The following is a 7,260-nucleotide window of genomic DNA, read 5'->3' on the forward strand; positions in this document are numbered from 1 at the left end:
GCTCTTGTTGCCCAGGCTGGAGTGCAATGGCACTATCTTGGCTCACTGCAATCTCCTCTTCTTGGGTTCAAGCGATTCTCCTGCCTCAGCCTCCAAGTAGCTGGGACCACAGGCGCGTGGCCACTACGCCCGGCTAATTTTTGTATTTTTAATAGAGACGGGGTTTCACCATGTTGGTCAGGCTGGTCTCAAACTCCTGACCTCAGGTGATCCACCTGCCTCGGCCTCCCAAAGTGCTGGGATTACAGGCGTGAGCCACTGCGCCTGGCCTGGATTTGCTTTTACAGGCAGTGTGACAAAATGGTGTTTCTAACTGGCATTGAATGACTGTCCCGTGGGAGGCCACATCTGAGGTTTCTGTGCCTCTTTGTTGTCACATAGAGAGGACACCAAGTGCTACCCACTGTTCCCATCACCACCACCAGCATCACTAGCTCACTGCCAACCAGCTAGAGAATGGAAATCATCATTCTCCACATATGAATGGGGAAACTGAGGCTGAGAGGGAAGCTCTGAGTGTGTGGCCTACACAGCAGGGCTGGAAAATGATGGAGATGACTCTGAAAGTCAGGTCTGGCTTCAAACTTCAAGCAGCTAAAGTCCTCATCAGCTTGTACAATGAGGCCAACCCTCCAATTTGAAAGAGGGATAGATTGAGGTCCAAAGTAGCAAAGTCACCTGCAGACCATCATATAGCACTCAAAAGTTGCCCAGGGGCTACTAGGATGCAGTCTTCTTCTTCTTCTTCTTTTTTTTTAATGAGATGGAGTCTTGCTCTGTCGCCAGGCTGGAGTTCAGTGATGTGATCTCGGCTCACTGCAACCTCTACCTCCTGGGTTCAAGCGATTCTCCTGTCTCAGCATCCCGAGTAGCTGGGATTACAGGCACCTGCCACCACGCCCAGCTAATTTTTGTATTTTTTGTAGAGACGGGGTTTCACCATGTTGGCCAGGATGGTCTCGATCTCCTGACCCCGTGATCCGCTCGCCTCGGCCTCCCAAAGTGCTGGGATTCCAGGCGTGAGCCACCACGCCCAGCCACAGTCACTTTCATCAGGGCCTGAGTGTAGGGGTTGTGAAACTTCCTCACCTGTGAGCTATGTCCTCACTTTTACCGCAGACCCTGGCAGGAAACTCATCCTGGCTGCGACTTTCCCTATGGGTTTTAGGAACAGTTGCACAGGGTCCAGCCCCACCACAGGCTCCACTACCCTTGCCCCGATCAATCGGGAAGATTCAGCCACAGGTGATATACTAAAACTTTTTTTTTTAAGACGGAATCCCACGCTGTTGCCCAGGCTGGAGTGCAGTGGTGCCTTCTCGGCTCACTGCAACCTCCGCCTCCCAGGTTCAAGTGATTCTTATGTCTCAGCCTCCCCAGTAGCTGGGATTACAGGCACCCACCACCATGCCTGGCTAAGTTTTGTATTTTTAGTAGAGATGGGGTTTCACCATGTTGGCCAGGCTGGTCTCGAACTCCTGACCTCAAGAGATCTGCCCGCCTTGGCCTCCCAAAGTGCTGAAATTACAGGCGTGAGCCACCTCGCTCAGCCGGATGATACTAAAACTTAGTATCAGGGAGAAGTAGGTGGCACTTAAAGAAAATGTATTATGTTCCTTCCTTCTCAGACCAATAATCTCCCTCTGTATTAGCTAAGTCTCCTCAGAGAAACAGAATCAATGGTAGGGAGACATCCACACACAGAGAGTTAGAGAGAAAGGGATTTATTATGGGGACTGGCTCACAGGCTTGCGGAGCCCTAGAAGTTGCACCATCTGCCAGCTGCCAGCTGTAAAACGAGGAAAGCTGGTGTGGAATTCACTCTAGGACCAAAGGCCTGGGAACCAGGAGCTCCAATGTCCTAGGGCAAGAGAAGATGGACTTTCCAGTTTAAAAAAAGATGGCAGGCTGGGCGTGGCAGCTCACGCCTTAATCCCAGCACTTTGGGAGGCCGAGGCAGACAGATTACCTGAGGTCGGGAGTTCGAGCTCGGCCTGACCAACATGGAGAAACCCTATCTCTACTAAAAATACAAAATTAGCTGGGTGTGGTGGCACATTCCTGTAATCCCAGCTACTCGGGAGGCTGAGGCAGGAGAATCGCTTGGACTCAGGAGGCAGAGGTTGCAGTAAGCCAAGATCGCACCATTGTACTCCAGCCTGGGCAAAAAGAAGAGCAGGCCGGGCACGGTGTCTCAAACCTGTAATCCTAGCATTTTGGGAGGGTGAGCCAGGAGGATTGCTCAAGCCCAGGAGTTTGAGACTAGCCTGGGCCACATGGCAAAACCCCGTCTCTACAACATGGCAAAACCCTGTCTCTACAAAAAATACAAAATTAGTTGAGCGTGGTGGCACATGCCTGTAGTCCCAGCTACTTGTGAAGCTGAGGTGGGAGGATCACCTGAGTCCGGTAAGTCAAGGTTGCAGTGAGCTGTGATCGCACCACTGCACTTCAGCCTTGGCAACAGAGTGAGACCGTGTCTAAACAAACAAACAAACAAACAACAAAAAAAAACCACCCAAAAAAAAAAAGGGCAAATTTGCCCTTGTTCCCTTCGCCAAGGTCACACAGCCACGAGGTACAGGGGCAAACACTGGACTTGGGCCACACTGTAATCGCAGCCGTCACCCCTACTCTGTCACATACAGGCATCGGTGTAAAAATAAAATTACAATTACAAAAATAAAATAGGGCCGGGTGCGATGGCTCACACCTGTAACCCCAGCACTTTGGGAGGCCAAGGCGGGTGGATCACAAGGTCAGGAGTTCAAGACCACCCTGGCCAATATGGTGAAGCCCCGTCTCTACTAAAAATACAAAAAAATTAGCCGGGCGTGGTGGCAGGCACCTGTAATCCCAGCTACTCAGGAGGCTGAGGCAGGAGAATCGCTTGAACCCAGGAGGCAGAGGTCGCAGTGAGCCAAGATCGTGCCACTGCACTCCAGCCTGGGCAACAGAGTGAGACTCTGTCTCAAATAAATAAATAAATTAAATAAAGTCAAAGTAGACCTACCATTTGATGCAGCAATCCCACTCCTGGGTGTCTACCCAGAGGAAAAGAAGTCATTATACAAAAAAGATACTTGCACACACATGTTCATTGCCACAATTTGTAATTGCAAAAATATGGAACCAGCCCAAACGCCCATCAATCAACGAGTGAATAAAGAAAATGTGGTATATATATACCATGGAATACTATTCAGCCATAAAGAGGAACAAAATAATGGCATTCACAGCAACCTGGGTGGAATCGGAGGCTATTATTTTCAGTGAAGTAACTCAGGAATGGAAAACCAAATATCACATGTTGTTACTCATAAGTGGGAGCTAAGCTATGAGGACACAAAGGCATAAGAATGATACATTGAACTCTGGGGACTTGGGGGAAAGGTGGGAGTGGGGGTGAGGGATAAAAGAGTATACATTTGGTACAGTGTGCTCTGCTTAGGTGATGGATGCACCAAAATCTCAGAAAACACCACTAAATAACTTATTAATGTAACCAAACACCACTTGTTCCCTAAGACTCTATTGAAATAAAAAATAAGGGCCAGGCGTGGTGGCTTGCGCCTGTAATCCGAGCACTTTGGGAGGCAGAGGTGGACAGATTACGTGAGGTCAGGAGTTTGAGACCAGCCTGATCAACATGGTGAAACCCTGTCTCTACTGAAAATACAAAATTAGCTGGGTGTGGTGGCGCATGCCTGTAATCCTAGCTACTCAGGAGGCTGAGGCAGGAGAATCGCTTGAACCCGGGAGGCGGAGGTTGTGGTGAGCTGAGATTGTGCCATTGCACTTGAGCCTGGGCAACAAAAGCAAAACTCTGTCTAAAAAAAAAAAAAAAAATTAAAGCCAGGTGCGGTGACTCACGCCTGTAATTCCAGCAATTTGGGAGGCCGAGACGGGTGGATTACCTGAGGTCAGGAGTTTGAGACCAGCTTGGCCAACATGGTGAAACCCTGTCTCTATTAAAAATACAAAAATTAGCTGGGCGTGGTGGTGGGCGCCTGTAATCCCAGCTACTCGGGAGGCTGAGGCAGGAGAATTACTTAAACCCAGGAAACGGAGGTTGCAGGGAGCCGAGATCATGCCATTGCACTCCAGCCTGACCGACAGAGTGAGACTCTGTCTCAAAAAAAAAAATTTTTTTAAATAAATCAATACAAATAAAGTTAATGTATTTTATTTAACCCAATATATCCAAAACATTATTATTTCATGCAATCAATATGAAAAGGTTATTCATGAATTGCTTTTCATTCTTTTGTTGTTGTTGTTTTTAAATTAATTCTTTTTTTATTTTTTGAGACGGAGTCTCATTCTGTCGCCCAGGCTGGAGTGCAGTGGCGCAATATTGGCTCACTGCAACCTCTGCCTCCCGGAATCAGGCGATTCTCCTGCCTCAGCCTTCTGAGTAGCTGGGATTACAGGTGCACGTCGCCACGCCTGGCTAATTTGTTTTGCATTTTCAGTAGAGACGGGGTTTTGCCATGTTGGTCAGGCTGGTCTCGACCTCCTGACCTCAGGTGATCCGCCCACCTCGGCCTCCCAAAGTGCTGTGATCACAGGCGTGAGCCACCATGCCCGGCCTAAATTAATACTTTAAATTAATTAAAATGCTTTTAAAAAGTCCAGAACAGGCCGGGAGCGGTGGCTCATGCCTCTAATCCCAGCACTTTGAGAGGCTGAGGTGGGCGGATCACCTGAGGTCAGGAGTTCAAGACCAGCCTGGCCAACATGGTGAAACCCCGTCTCTACTAAAAATACAAAAATTATCTGGGCTTGGTGGTGCACGCCTGTAATCCCAGCTACTCAGGAGGCTGAGACAGGAGAATCCCTTTAACCTGGGAGGCAGAGGTTGCAGGAAGCCGAGATCGCGCCATTGCACCCCAGCCTGGACGACAGAGAGATACAACATCTCAAAAAAAAAAAAAAAAAACCAAGAAAGAAAAACTAAAATGGTACTATGTTTTGCGTTTTTTTTTTTTTATTCTTAGTTGTTTTTTTTTTTGAGACATGATCTCACTCTGTCACCCAGGCTGGAGTACAGTGATGCAATCATAACTCACTGAAACCTCAAAACTCCTGGGCTCCAGCCATCCTCCTGCCTCAGTCTCCTGAGAAACTGGGGTTTCAGGCACATACCACCACATCTGGCTAATTTCTTTTTTTAATTTTTAGTAGAGATGAGGTTTCACTATGTTGCCCAGGCTGGTCTCAAACTCCCTGGCTCAAGCAATCCTCCCTCCTTGGCCTCCCAAAGTGCTGAGATTACAAGCGTGAGCAACTGTGCTTGTCCAAGATGGTATTACGTTTTTGATTCAGGCTTCAGGTAGAAGGTACCCTAGTTTTATTGCCAAGAAGAGATATAATTTCTATAAAACAATTCTCCTATCTAGCTAGTTTTAGGAACACTCCTACTGGTCAAAGTTAGTATATAAAACTACGGGAACCAGAATTAGCTGTAATTACCTTAGGCTCCACATATGCACGTACTTAAAAAAATTAATGAACATTTCTTGGAAGGTGGAATGCATCTTTTACACCTGAGCAAATTGAGGCTTGGGTTACACAGCTCTGCCTGGTGCATGTGATTTATTTTCTCTCTCTTTTTAAGACCTAGTCTTGCTCTGTTGCCCAGGCTGGAGTGCAGCGGCGTGATCTCAGCTCACTGCAACCTCCGCCTCCCGGGTTCAAGCAATTCTCCTGCTTCAGCCTCCCGAGTAGCTGGGATTACAGGCGCCCGCCACCATGCTTGGCTAATTTTTTTTGTATTTTTAGTAGAGACGGGGTTTCACCATGTTGGCCAGGCTGGTCTTGAACTCCCAACATCAGGTGATCCGCCCTCCTTGGCCTCCCAAAGTGCTGGGATTACAGGCGTGAGCCATCACACCCGGCCTGGGCAAGTGATTTCTTTCTGCCTAATCGTCTAATCATTAACCGGTAACTGAAAATCACTAACAATTTTAATCTTACGACTAATTGCCCAGCAGTCAATTCATGCAAGACATATTTTTTTTAAATTGAGGCTTCCGTGGATGGTGATAATCAAAACTGGAATGATTTTCATATGGAACAATGAAGAGCGCCCCTTTTTGAGTTTTCTAGACTGACCTCTGACCTCTGTTTCGGAGGACCGGGCTAGGACTGGCCTGGGACTGCAGAGGATTTTGTTTTGTTTCCTGTGGACTAAATTATGATAGGATTTTAGGCACCAGTAGAGGGCGCTGAGACACAGGTGGGGGAGCAGAAGGCAGGCTGTTCAAGGGGAAGTAAACCTAATCGCGTTCCCTTTAAACTTTGAAATGACTCACCACGGAGTCAGCTTGAGGAAGTAAAACTTAATAGGAATAGTCTCAGTGAACAATGCCATAAATTGACACGCAGCCTAGTGCCAAGTTCTGATAACAAATCAGTAAGAAATGCGAGTTAAAGGAATGCCATTGTTCCCTTAGGGGGAAAAAAAACTCTTCTTTGTTAAAGCCAGTGATTACCAGCAGAGGGTAAGGCCCGTTCAGAAGGTCAACCGGCAGTTTTAGAAATTAATATGGTCTCACGCATGAATATTCTTACAGTAATTCTACTTGGGTGATTCAACTCTGACAAAAATAGCAGAGATGTTTTCTATTATTTATTTAATTTATTTACCTTTTTGAGACAAAGTCTCGCTCTGTTGCCCAGGCTGGAGTGTAGTGGCGAAATCTGGGCTCACTGCAACGTCTGCCTCCCGGGTTCCGCGATTCTCCTGCCTCAGCCTCCCGAGTAGCTGGGATTACAGGCACCTGCCACCGCGCCCAGCTATTTTTGTATTTTTAGTAGAGATGCGGTTTCACCATGTTGGCCAGGCTGGTCTCGAACCGCTGACCTCAGATGATCCACCTGCCTCGGCCTCCTAAAGTACTGGGATTACAGGCAATAGCCACCGTGTCCAGCCACAAACTGTCTTATCAATGGCAACTGTCTCCTGATCTGTTGGCTTCATAACTGAATAATAAAACCTATGTTTTGCCAGGCGCAGTGGCTCACGCCTGTAATCCCAGCACTCTGGGAGGCCGAGACAGGAGTATCACCTGACATCAGGAGTTCGAGACCAGCCTGACCAATATAGTGAAACCCTGACTCTACTAAAAATACGAAAATTAGCCGGGTGTGGTGGCAGGTGCCTGTAATCCCAGCTATACAGGGGGCCGAGGCAGGAGAATCGCTTGAACCTGGGAGGTAGAGGTTGCAGTGAGCAGAGATTGCACCACCGTACTC

Source organism: Pongo pygmaeus, chromosome 20 (genome assembly GCF_028885625.2).
Source record: "Pongo pygmaeus isolate AG05252 chromosome 20, NHGRI_mPonPyg2-v2.0_pri, whole genome shotgun sequence".
Classification (NCBI taxonomy): domain Eukaryota; kingdom Metazoa; phylum Chordata; class Mammalia; order Primates; family Hominidae; genus Pongo; species Pongo pygmaeus.